Source organism: Canis lupus, chromosome 2, assembly GCF_048164855.1.
Source record: "Canis lupus baileyi chromosome 2, mCanLup2.hap1, whole genome shotgun sequence".
NCBI lineage: Eukaryota > Metazoa > Chordata > Mammalia > Carnivora > Canidae > Canis > Canis lupus.
This window is the reverse complement of record NC_132839.1, coordinates 89,104,459-89,118,180: the sequence shown is the minus strand read 5'-3', so window position 1 is coordinate 89,118,180 and position 13,722 is coordinate 89,104,459. Positions and strand designations below refer to the sequence as shown.

At 43.9% G+C, this 13,722-nt stretch overlaps 1 long non-coding RNA gene across 6 annotated transcripts in view; it reads left to right on the top strand.

Annotated features, from left to right (window-relative positions):
• The first annotated feature begins 3,171 nt into the window (after window positions 1-3,171).
• LOC140623092 (uncharacterized) overlaps window positions 3,172-13,722 on the top strand; it is a 28,458-nt gene continuing 17,907 nt past the window's right edge. For all 6 annotated transcript variants that reach the window (XR_012022786.1, XR_012022785.1, XR_012022776.1 and 3 more), the window contains exon 1: window positions 3,172-3,483. This is a non-coding gene — a long non-coding RNA (uncharacterized lncRNA). The remainder of the gene's footprint in view (window positions 3,484-13,722) is intronic.

Below are 13,722 nucleotides of genomic sequence, written 5' to 3'. Positions count from 1 at the left end.
CTCATTCTCCATGGAATTCAGGTTCTCCATGGAACATGAATTCTTTTCCTGCTGAATTGCTACTGGTGATGAGAAATAGAAATGTGGCCAAAGAAAGAAACCATAGGGTTATATTATTGGACTTGCTGAGTGACTGACTTTTCTGATAGAAAGGTTCCATGAGTCCAATAGTGAATAGGAAATAATTTTTTTTTTTTTTTTTTTTTTAGGAAATAATTCTTGTATGTGAGGAGATTCAGATTATGCCCTGGAACATATGCAGCTCACATCCCAAGGCCCCATTTGTAGAGTGAGAAATGAAAAGGACATAAAATAAGCTTTCCTAGTTTAGTTTTCAATTAAAGACCAATATATACGTAACCCCCATTTTATATTACGAGCCTGATGCTGTGGTTGGCTATAGGCAGCGGCTCTTAAGCTGGAGGCCTGACCCTTTTCTGGGGGAGAGGGAGGGTTCTGACTCTTAATCCTGGCTTTGAACTTGAATCTGACTTTGAACCACCATCCAGGTGTGTAACCTTAAGTCACATACCTCAGTTTTCTCATCTACATAATTGAGATAATGAATGTAAGTATCCCATAGGCTCTTGTGTGTATTAACTTGGTCGTGCAAGTTATGCACGTCCAAAAACAATGTCTAAGATAAGGTCAGCCCTCAAATGTTAATCAGGATTTCTTATGTTTCAGTCCCTAAATACTTGGTTTGAAAAGCCAATATCTAAACACATTAATTTGCCAGGTGCTCCCATTATTAGGATTTTGACACATAAATTCAAGCATGGCATGTATTCCCTTCAGTTACACGCCACTTTTTTCTTTTACTTTTTATTTATTTATTTGAGAGTGAGAGCATGAGCAGAGAAGAGCAGAGGGAGAGGCACAAACAGACTCTGCACTGAGCACAGAGCCCGGGGCAGGACTCCATCCCAGGACACTGAGATCATGACCTGAACCGAAATCAAGAGTCCCATGCTTAATCAACTGAGCCACCCAGATGAACCTCTTTTTTTTTTTTTTTATTTTGAGAGAAAGAGAGTTATACATCATTTTAAATGTCAAAAGAGGTGTAGTGTTTCACAAGTGCCTGCTTTGCTTAATTTAGAAAAAGAACTATACTCGAGTAAAGCAAATCTGTGATTTCAGATGGCACTCAAAGTAGATTAACAGACAATTTCATACCAACATTTTTAACCAGAATTTTCCTTGTTAAAGAACGTTAGTGGCTTTCCCTGTGTTTCATCAAGTATCGAGGGAGGGTGACGCCAAGATGACCAACATGAGACTCACTAATCATTTTCCCCAAAACTGTGTGTTCTAGAAGTTCTCTAAAATTGGACTGATGAGATTCCTAACTTTTTGGAAACATAGAATTTATCTATGTGGACAAAATGAACATGTGATAATCTGTAGGTAGCTGACAGTGTGTTCACAGAGCTGCAAGATTACCTAGGGACCTATGCAAAATAGTTAACCCCCAATATAGCTCAAGCTTTTCCATAAAGACCTACGAGTACCTACTGGTAAAATAGCAATCCTATCTGCCGAAGCACAGAACTCTACTCCAATTTGAATTCGACTATTGTGGCTGGGTTTTTGATGGGGGATTTGGTGTTGGATTTAGGCTAAATCATGGCAAATCTATAAACACATGCACTGGGATGCAGGGTAAGGGATCAACAAGCATTTCCCAGAAGAAGGGATTTTGACAAGAAAATCACCCGTGGCCACTATGAGGGAGCTAATTAAATTCCAAATCTGAGGTCCGAGATGATGGTTTTGAATGTTTCTGAGCCCTTCTGTGTGTCGGAGGAGAGCCTTTGTGTATAATCCCAAATAGACAAGAGCATTCTGCATCTGCGACACTATGAACTATGCCACTCAGATGAAATTAAGGCAGTCTCTCACAGACCGGGGATCACTGGCTCTCTGCTATTACGGGGCATAATCCCTTGCTCTGCGTGCGACAGGTGACACAGAGGAAGGGGTAGTATGCTGTTGCCAAAGGAAACGGTGTCTATTTGGGACTCTGCGCGCCAGTTATCCAACTGCTTTCTTCGGAAGTCGAGATGCGTATAGTCTACGGAGAATGAGCTCATCGGTGACTTAGATTTCGGCTAATCTCAAGTTATTTGTGAGTTTATGTCAATCGTTATATGTGTGCCAACAGGCAGAACACCAGCTTCCAATCTTAATTCAACCGTTGCTGAATTTCTGCCCGCAATTGAATGGAAAATACTTCCCCAAGTTGGGGGACCGCAGTTATTAGACAAATACTATAGGAGAAACAAGGAAGGCCCCTGGACCTGGATCTTCACACAACTGGACGTCATCTCCTTTCACATTCCTTTGTCAAGAAGGAGGGGCTTTGCCCGTCAGTTATTTTTGTCCTGATGCAAATTTTATGATACAAAGATTAGGTACTCTTAAGAAGGTGGCTCCTCCCCACATGTTAAAACTAAACTCAAAACTAGACATTTTTGAGGGCTCCTGGGCGGCTCACCCTGTTAAGCGTCTGCCTTTGGCTCATGGCACGATACTGGAGTCCCCAGGTCGAGCCCCACATAGGGCTTTCTGCTCAGTGCGGGGTCTGCTTCTCCTGTCCTGCTGCTCTTGGCCCTGCTCATGCTCCTCCCTCTCTCTTGCTCTTTCCCACTCTCTCTCTCAAATGAATAAATAATCTTTTTTAAAAAATTAGACGTCTAATCTTTGGCCTTGCAGCAAACCCATTTTTTTTAAATTCTTATTTATTTATGATAGTCACACAGAGAGAGAGAGAGGCAGAGACACAGGCAGAGGGAGAAGCAGGCTCCATGAACTGGGAGCCTGATGTGGGATTCGATCCTAGGTCTCCAGGATCGCGCCCTGGGCCAAAGGCAGGCGCTAAACTGCTGCGCCACCCAGGGATCCCCAAACCCATTTTTTTTTATCTGACTTCCATAATCTGGTTCTTAAAAGAAGTTGCTTGTTATGAAGTCATAAGTAAAGGTTTGTGGGAAGTCATTCCTGAGGGAAAACATTAAAGCCTTCCCCATGGGCTGTAGGAATATGGTCAGGGCTCTGAGCCGTCTGGCAAGCACCCGGAGGAACACTGAAGGCGTTTGCTGCTGCATTCTGACCCGGCAGCCTCAAACCGAGTCCTCCTATGACATCGCACAGCTTCGGAATCCTGGCATTACTTGTTCATGTTAGAGCCTAAGGTCCAGAGAGATAGAGACCTTGTCTATGGTGGTCATCGGCACTATCTCAGGATCTGGCATAGACTCACTACCCAGTTAACACTGGAACCCACTAACAGGGACTTTTATTTTTTTTAATTCTTAAAAAAGATTTTATTTATTTATTCATGAGAGACACAGGCAGGCAGAGGGAGAAGCAGGCTCCCTGCAGGGAGCCTGAAGAGGGACTCGATCCCAGGACCCCAGGACCACACCCCGAGCCGAAGGCAGACGCTCAACCGCTGAGCCACCTAGGAATCCCTAACAGGTACTTTTAAAGGCAACTTACATGTATCACCTCATTTAATCCCTTCAACCACCCAATAAGTACATGTTAGTCTTATTCTCATTTTATAGACAGGGAAACTGAGGCACAGACCATTTTCATAATGTCACCAAGATCATGCAAACAGAAAGTAAACAGGTGGGTTTAGAAATAACATAAGGAGAAAGTACCAAAGGGAAGGTGGGTGAGATGATGGATGAAAGAGGTGATGGGGATTCAAGTGTACACTTTCCATCAGGAAAAATAAATAAAATAAAATAAAATAAAATAAAGCAAAACAAAACAAAATAAATAAATAAATATAAAATAAAAAAATAAAATAAAATAAAATAAAGTAAAATAAAATAAAATAAAATAAAATAAAATAAAATAAAATAAAATGTAAAGCAAGCCAGGTTTCCAATCCAGCATGCTGGCCCCAGAGCTTCCACCCTGATCACCGCATGCTGATTGAATCAGAGAGAAAGGGTTCACCGGAAAACATGGGCATTTATAAGAACTCAATCTAAGATCTGAACTCACAAATTACCCCCGCCACTTCAGCCCTCTTTATAAAATGGAAGAAGCAGGTCACAGAGCACCAAACTTGATCACCAGAATCATCAAAACCACCACAGTGCCCTAGAAGCACTAGAGTCCTGACAGCAAACTAAATACTTAATTTCCTGCCATCTTGCATCACTTCTTAACAGATTCTTGTCCACATGCTCCAGAGAGTAGACAAGATGCTGAACCAGGAACCAGGAGATGATAATAACCACCATTCATTAAACATGCATTTCAAACCAGCCCTCGGCTGGGCGCTCTTCCTACACGACCTTCTTTCATCTTCCCACAACTCTATGGGATGCATATTTTCACCCCATTTCAAGGTGAATGAGATAATGTCATCATGTGGTAGAAAAAGGACTTGGCCCTATCCCAAGTCATGGTCCCCTCACAGGCCATGGTCTCTAAGTGGTTATTGAGTTCAAACCCCACCTCTGCCTTCCACCTGCAGCCCAGCGGGTGTGATTTTTGACGAAGTCCACTAGCAGCTCCCTCACCTATGTTTGGTCATCTGTGAACATGGAGGTGATACACAACAACAGCGATAATAATAATAAAACAACAACAACAACAACATGTTATTATTCAGCCTATCCAGCTATTCTCAAGGTTGTTAGAGGAAACATATGTGAAGTGACTATATTAGTCACTTCAAAACTTGAGTGTCTCTCCCATCGACCACTTCTCATTCTACATGTTCTCCAAAACAAAATCAATACAAAACCCAAAACTTAAATAGAATCTGCAATTAAAATAGACATCGTGTTGATTTTCTTAATTGCAAAGTGGTGGGTAAATTTGCTAAAGCTGGACGGTGCCCATGCCCTCACCCCCCCCCCCCCCTTTGCTGAGGCTGCACACACACGCTGTGGGCCCATTTGCTACTCCTGCACTCGGAGACAGGTTTATAAAATGCAAAATGTTCTGCAAAGGTAGGAACTCACCTTGGCATGACTGTTAGTATCACGACCCACGTCACTCAGGGGCTCAGGGCGGTGTCGCCCTCGCTCCCCGCGGTGCCCGCACAGACATCCCTGCCCTGGGGCACCTCTCAGCGCTGTCCTGCCCGATCTCAGACTGGGGATGTGCAGGGGCAACAAAAGGAAAGAATGGCCCCCTCTGGGCCCCACCAGGGTCCCATCGAGGAACTGGGTCGGGTTCAGTATCCAGGCTTAGGCGAGGACAGAAAGGTCTGGCCCCGGGCCCCTAAACACCTTCCCCGCTCTCTATCCCAGGAGCCCAGAACGGCTGCGATGAGGTAAGGACCCCACCGGAGGGTGGGACCCCCGAAGTGTGGTCACGGGGCGCAGTGGGTGCCGTTGGCTTCATCACCTGGCCTCCCGAGCCCGTGCAGAAGCCAGGCCCACGCAAGGGCGCCACGGAGCAGCCTCAGCGCATCTTCAGCGCATCCTCGGCGCATCCTTGGCGCATCCTCAAGCGCATCCTCAGCGCATCCTCAAGCGCATCCTCGGCGCATCCTCGGCATATCCTCAAGCACATCCTCAGCACATCCTCGGGCGGGGAAGCCTCACCAGAAAGGCCAAGTGATCTAAGGGCAGTTCAATCTCCAAGGCAGACACCAGGCCGGGAGGGAACTCTGGCGGGAAACCCTCCCCACGTGCTCGAAGACACTCCTCCCAGACAGGAGGTCCAGGCTTTCAACCCACCTGCAAAACCAGGAAGAGGAAAACTCATCAGCGAGACCTGCCAATGCCCCGCCGGTGCCAGTGCACCTGCCACGGGCCAGCGGAGTCTAGGGGGGCAGGGGACACACAGAGGGCCACATTTACGCGACCCCGTTCCCTGGGAGCATCCCTGACACAGAGCGGGAGGAGGGGGACAGGCACCCCGAGAGAAGGAACGGTGTCCTGAATTTGTGGGGTCTCCACGGACACCAGCAGAGAGATGGTAAAATCCTTAGGGTCTCCAGGATGTCAAGGGCAGGGGCGCTGGGAAGGAGGGGCGCTGGGGAGGAGGGGCCTGGGGAGGAGGGGGGTCCAGGGAGGAGGGGAGCACGGGGAAGAGGGGCCTGGGGAGGAGGGGGGCCCATGGGAGGAGGGGCCCCCGGGGAGGAGGGGCGCACTGGGAGGAGGGGTGCCTGGGGAGGAGGGGTTCACTGGCAGGAGGGGTGCCCCGGAGGAGGAACCCAGGGGAGGAGGGTCCCCAGGGAGGAGGACTTATTAATCTGGAAATTTATGACCTTTGGGAAATTATTTGTTCTAGGGGGTATTAAAGAGAAAATGTCAGAATTTCTAGATCCCGATTAAAATCTTTCGGAACCTAGGCTCAGGAGTGACATCCCATCTGTTGGCCATGTTCTATTTGCTAGAGGCTGGTCAGCAAATTCAAGCAGATGGGATCACACAAGTATGCGAGCACCAGGAAGGGGATCATTTGGAGCCCTGTTGGAGGCTGCCTACCACCCCTTGCTTAAAAACAGACAAGAGTGGGACCCCTGAGGGGCTCAGTGGTTGAGCATCTGCCTTGGGCTCAGGGCGTGATCCCTGGGTCCTGGGATCGAGTCCCACATGGGGCTCCCCTCACGGAGCCTGCTTCTCCCTCTGCCTGTGTCTCTGCCTCCCTCTGAGTCTCTCATGAATAAATAAATAAAAATCTTAAAAAAAAAAAAGACAAGAATCATAATCTCTTTCCTTTATCTGCTTCTCCTGAGAGTGAAACTATATTCCTTGGTGGCAATATATGGCCTCAGATCTAATGTAGAACATTTTCCTGAGATCTTCTACAGGGAGGATCATTTTTGAGGGGGAAATACTTGATTTTCTTTTCCATATATAAAAGTTGATAATACTTTTTGTGTCAGGGAACACGGAGTCAAATACTACATGAGTAAATATGGTGAAAATCCATAGTTTGTATTGCCTTGGAAGACAGCAACTACAATAATTCTATGAAATGACCTTATCCTACTAAGAGTATTAACAAGAAAAATTACTAATAGGAAAATTAAGGTGAAGATTAGAGTAATTAATCATTCAATTAATTTGAACAAAATATTCATTTGTCTTAATAATTAAGGAGTATAAGGATAAAAGATTACTTCTCCAAAACTATACAAATCGATGTATCAAAATTTATTTTCACTTCACCAACAGAGACATTCATTACAAAAGTGATTACTCAAACTCAGATGCAGTTATCTCATTTCTCAAAGAAAAGCCCCCAAACCCAGAGAATTAAAATTGGAGTTTTTGAGGCTGTTTCCATAATGCCATCATTTCTAGTGGGGAGAAAAATCAGGCATTGAACTCAACTTAGCTGTTTAATTGAGTTTTTCTCACTTCTTGAATTGACTGTTGGGATCGCAGCACCCCAGCTTTCTCCTCCCTATTTGCTGTATGATAGACTAATTATTAAAATTTCCCAAATTCTGGGAAAAATGGATTTTGAGGCCTTGGATTCAAATGTATAATTGAACACCTGTTCTCGCTTCTAACTCTGCGTGTGTGTGTATGCATATGCGGTGCGTCATAAATGTGCTAAACTTTATATTAGTCCTCTCACACATAAAAAAACATTGTAAGTTAGCATTGATTGTTAGGTGCAATATCTGAGCTATTTTGAGCTCAGTCAAAGGTGAGCAAATGTGACATTTTATTTAAGTGAGTTAGAAATTGCATGGGCATTGTGTGACACCTCTCTCAGTGCCAATAGCCTACTTCCCATTATCAAATTCCACTTAAACTCACATCTGCAGAAATGAATCAGCCCTGGAAGCAGTTATATGGTACAAGAAACGTTGACCACGCTATTAAATTCAACTTTCTGTGTGTGCTGATGGAGTACCTTATCATTTATTGATATATTTTCAAACCAATGCTGAAATATTATCTCAAAATATGTTAATTAAAATAAGAAAATTTGCAGGTTTTAAAAAAACAGGTATTTTTAAGCCCCTGTTATGGGTCTGCCACCAAAGTAGGCATAATAGAAAAGAGAAAAGGAATAGAGGTTATAATCCAACAATTTGTCAGTAGAACAGAGCACCTGCAAGAGAATTTCACAGTAGAAGCTATTGGATGTCTATTCCCCACACACATACCCCTTTGGACTATGAAATCTTGGAAGCACAATCCGTATTCTATTAGGTATTTGGTACACCACCGGTATCGAACACACAAACTGGAATAAAATAGATGCTTAAGAGACGGCTAATGGATGCTGAATGAATCAGTGAATCAATAAGCAAATCTGCATATGAACCGGATGCATGATACAGGACACTCTCGAAGTCAAACAGAGGAATATATTCCCTACAGGCTAGTGAAGTAAGGAAATGCTGTAACATGGGGTGCCATAGATGGAAAGTGTCCCCCTAAAATTCATGTTGGAACCTAACCTCCAATATGATGGTAATTAAGAGTAGCACCTCTGAGCGTTGGTTAGATCATGAGAGCACAGCCTTCGTGAATAGGATTGGTGCCCTTATAGAAGAGACCCTTATAGAAGAGACCCTCTTGCTTCCACCATGTATGGGCCCCACAGGGGAAAGATAGAGGTTTCTGAATCTGAAGGAGGCTCTCACCAGACACCAAGTCAGCCAGCACCTTACCTTGGAGTGCTCAGGTTTCGGAACTGTGAGAAAGAAATGTGCGTTGTTTATAAGCCACCTAGGCTCTGGTATCTTTATTACATCAGCCCAAATGGCCCAAGACATGGGATTTACTCAGCTATTGGAAAACTAGGGATATTCTGGTAGGATAGAAAGAAGGCAGGAACCATATTGGAGTTGCTTTCCTGAGAAAGGATCCTTCAGCACTTTCTCCAAACACTCAGACACCAAGAGGTGATCTCATGAAGGTTACTGAGCTGGACTGAAATCCTGCTTCCTCATTGCCTAGCTGGGGGGTATCAGCAACTGATTTGATTTCTCTACTCCAATTTGTAATCAATATTCTAGGAGAACTAAGCCAACTTAATGAACTGTGATGATTTAATGGCTCATGAAACGGAAGGGCTTAGAGTAGTATTCGGCACAAGCAGGTGGTAGCTATTTTGGCAGAGACCAGCCAGCTTGCCAGCAGAGTCTGTTACCCCGTTTCAATTACATAGCGTTGTGACTGAAAAGAGGCTGTGTAGTCAGAGACCTTTCCTAGACTTCCTGCACCATAAGTGTCACCAAGTGACTCGTTCTTACCCACAGAATGTGAGCAGAAATGACATGGTTGCTTCCAGAATAGGGCATTTAAAAAAAAAAAAAAAAAAAGCACAAGTAGGGGCGGCTGGTGGCACAGTTTGTTAAGCATCCAACTCTTGGTTTCAGCTCAGGTCATGGATTTCAGGGTCATGAGATTGAGCCCCATGTCAGGCTCTGTGCTCGGAGTCTGCTTAAGATTCTGTTTCCCCCTCGCCCCCACCACACACGTGTTCTCTCTCTAAAATAAATAAATAGGGATCCCTGGGTGGCGCAGCGGTTTGGCGCCTGCCTTTGGCCCAGGGCGCGATCCTGGAGACCCGGGATCGAATCCCACGTCGGGCTCCCGGTGCATGGAGCCTGCTTCTGTCTCTGCCTCTCTCTCTCTCTGTGACTATCATAAATAAATAAAAATTACAAAAAAAAATAAGAGGAAAATCTTTAAAAAAATAAAAAATAAAATAAATAAATAAATCTTTAAAAAAAATAAAAAATAAAATAAATAAATAAATCTTTAAAAAAAAAAAAAGCACATGTGTCTTCTCTGGGCTCCCTTTTATTCCTTCTTCTCTCAACTGACTGGGCCCTAAACAATTCATTAAAATATTCATTATGTAATGAGGCCTAGAATAATTTATCACTGATAAGAATTAGTGAAAACATGCCTTACCATTCTCATTAGACTCTTTTCTGAGTTTTCACCATGATGACCTTTACCTTCCATTGGAAACGGCCAGTAGGATAAAGCTTGGGTATCTTTCAGCTTTGCTTTCTTCCAGAGCAAGATGGGGCCCAAAGGCCACAAGGTGCACTTGTGTGCTTAAGTCTTCAAGTCAACACAATTACAGAAACATGTTCAGGGATCCTCATGTCAAGACAGCAGGAACTGTAGATCCTGTTCATGAAAAGAAGCCGTGCTTTGAAAACTCACTTTTCCCAAAACCTGCATTTGCTTTAACCAAAACATCTAATTTTGAAGCACCCTCCGAGAATGCTTATCACATTGCCAATCAAAAAAAAAATTGCCTCATGGGATTGGTAAGATCTTAGAGAATTCACGTGTGTTGGTTTGCTGGGGCTGCCATAAGGAAGGGCCACAGGCTAGGTGGCTTAAACAACAGAAATCTATTTCCCATAAGTCTGGTGACGAGAAGTCCAAGACCAAGGTGTCAGCGGGGTCAGTTTCATACTGAAATCTCCTTCCTGGGCGTGTGGATGGCCATCTCCTCCTTCCCATGGTCTTCCTTCTGTTAGTGTCTGTGTCCTAACTTATTTTCTTATAAGGACACCAGTCATATTGGATTAGGACTCACCCTAATGACCCCACTTTAACTTAATTATACCTTTAACGACCTGATCTCCAAACACAGTCACATTCTGAGTCACTCAGGGTCAAAACTTCAACATATGAATTTGGCAGCGCATAATTCAGTGCATAAAAGCATATGATCTAGCAATGGTCAAGTTCAAAAAATTGAAATACTGCCTCTATCAGAAAATGTTATCCTCCCCCAAACTGCCAGTATCCCTTCTAATAAGTTCCAGGTAGCAATGCACCTTATTTTTCTCCTGCAGCATTAACTGGATGGAACTACCCTGGTCTCTCAGCGCTTCCAGTAACCAAACTTATTCTTTTCCTAATATATCGATGAAAAATGCTTTTGGGGTCACCTGGGTGGCTCAGTCAGTGAAGGGTCTACTTCTGGCTCAGGTTCTGATCCCAGGGTCCTGAGATCGAGTCCCACATTGGGCTCCCTGCTCGGTGGGGAGTCGGCTTCTCTCTCTCCCACTGCCCCTCCCCCTCCACTCATGCACTCTCTCTCTTGCTTTCTCTCTCTTAAATGAATAAATAAAATCTTTATTAATAATTGCCTCTTTGGGCAGCCTGGGTGGCTCAGCAGTTTAGCGCCACCTTCAGCCCAGGTCGTGATCCTGGAGACCCAGGATCGAGTCCCACATCAGGCTCCCTGCCTGGAACCTCCCTCTGCCTGTGTCTCTGACACTCTCTCTGTCTCTCATGAATAATTAAATAAAATCTTTTTTAAAAAAATGGCCTCTTTGAGCCCCTTTTGGAAACTGGTTACAAATGATAGTCCAAGAGAAGGAAGAGTTTATTGGCTGGGCACAACCTTGGCATACAAATTCTTGGTGCTTTCTCTGGGTGTCACCTGTCACACATGACGTTAGTTTACTTTTATGCTTTAATGAAGAAGCAAGCTGTGCACATCATGGGGTTTCTTTGTTTTGTCCTGAAATCTCAGACAACCAACAGTCCTAGGAGGGCGGTCTGCTGCCCTGAAAACGGGCTCTTTCATTTGAGCTAGGTTTTGAATCACAGCCTCTTCAGGTGGTCTTAGCCAGGAGATGGAATACAAAGCTATCTTCTACACAGATGTTCCCTGACTTACAACAGGATGAGTCTTGAAGGACTTGATTGAAATTTGGGTGGAAGTTACACCTTTTTATGAGAAAAGTAAATCATATTCCCAGAACAGTTGGAAGGGGTGGAGTTCATTTATGTCTTGGCTCGGCTGGCAGCTATCTGGGCACTTAAGTACGACGTAAATCATTTAATTGGAAACTCTGTAGTCACCTTTATGGACGCTGCTGCTGGACAACTGTGGATTCCATCAGCCAACTTGCCACATTGGAAGAGGAGATGAGAATCACAAATTTGTGAAAACTTTCCAATGCTGGAGGAAGCGTTTCAGCAGGCTAAAGCTGAAAATGATAAAATCTAATCAACTTGTCAGAAGTCTGCAGACACTCAAAAATACTACAAAAGTCTACTGAAAATTACTTCTGTTAAGATGGAAAAATGATTCATGACTTTGCTTGAAAACATATATGGCATCAATGAGGAAAACTCTGGGAAGATAACCCTCATTGATTTGAGGAAAAAGGAAATGAAATCATGAACTCAACCTCAAAAGAAAGGGTCTTGGAAATATCTAGTGTTTTGTAAGACAAACCACCCTCACATAACAAAGAGCATAATGAAGAATCGTGACAATGAATACTCAGTTTGCCTCTTATTCCTTTATAATTTAGGGTTTTCAGCACTAATCCTATGAAAATAAAAGTCAAAATCAGGGGCACCTGGATGGCTTGGCTGACTCTTGGTTTCAGCTCAGGTCATGATCTCAGGGTTGTGAGATGGAGCCCTGCATTGGGCTCCACATTGGGCTGCGGAGCCCTGCTCTCTCCTACCCTGCCTCCCCCGACTGCACCCACACGCTGCTCTCTCTCTCTCCCTCAAAATAAATAAATAAATCTTTTAAAGACTCAAAATCAAATGGATATCAAGATACCTATACACTGGTACTTCAATCTTACCATCTCATTATAACCAAACCAAATCAAATTGATTTTAGGACAATTCTCAACTTTTTTCAGAAAGTAGAGAGATAATTTTCATATGCAAAATAAAAGAGTGAAAAATTATAATTCTTAAAAAAGATTGTTTCTTCATTATGAAATAAATTTCCAGCCAATTGCTTTCATTGCACTAATATAAGTTGTGTTTTAGGAAGCAGAACCAGGCCCTAAGTAAACTGTAGGCTTGCATGCCTTTGGACTTCAGAGCAAACATGGACCATTACTTCTATGTGTCTCTTACCTTGAGGCTAGAATGTTTATTGCTATTGTCCTCTCTCTGTACCAGCAAAGTATCATGGGTATGTCAGGGGCAGACAGCTTGCCCTTAGTATCAACATTTTTAGCTTAAAAGAAACTACAGTCAAGTAACCAAATCCATGAAGCCGTATCTACACATGCACCTGATTTCAATAATAAGCTCCTTGATCTGGAGCCTGAACCTCAAGCCCAATGGACAGACTGTGGGAGGGGTTTGGGAAGGGGTAAGCCTATTTTACAAGTGGAAGGATAAAAATAATTTGTGGCCAAAGGGCAGAATAGGGTAGTTTCAAAACATGCCGACATCTGTTGCCTTTATTCCCACGGGAGGAACCATGCCTGGTTCTCTAAGGACGTTCACTCTGAAGGAAGCCAGCTACCATGTAAGAAGACCAGTTTCCCTGGGGCTGACCCTAAAGGTGGAAGGTAGGCATTCTAGAGGGCAGCCTCGCTGAACTCTCTGCCAACGGCCAGCAACAATGACCAGTCACGCAAGTAAGTCATCTTGGACTTCCGACCCTGGTAGGCGTTCTACTGTCCAATGAATGACTGCAACTACATGAAAGACTCAAGAAACAATATGACCCAGCCACGCCATCCTCAAATTCCTGAAGCCTCTGTCCCCTAGTCATTCATTAACTAATTATCTTAAGCCACTTAATTTTGGGGTAATTTTAAACAAAGCAATAGAAACTAGAACAGCAAACAGAAAATAACTGGGGCTAATTTCAAAGAAAAACAAGTTGATTGGGGCAGTAAATGTGGCTCATAGAGTCAAATGGGCAGAAGCCAAGGGATATTCTTGGAGGCAGGTATGAGAAACTATTTCACAATCTCATCTGAGTCCTTCAACTAGAATGAACGCGTTTAGCTTGGCTGCTATA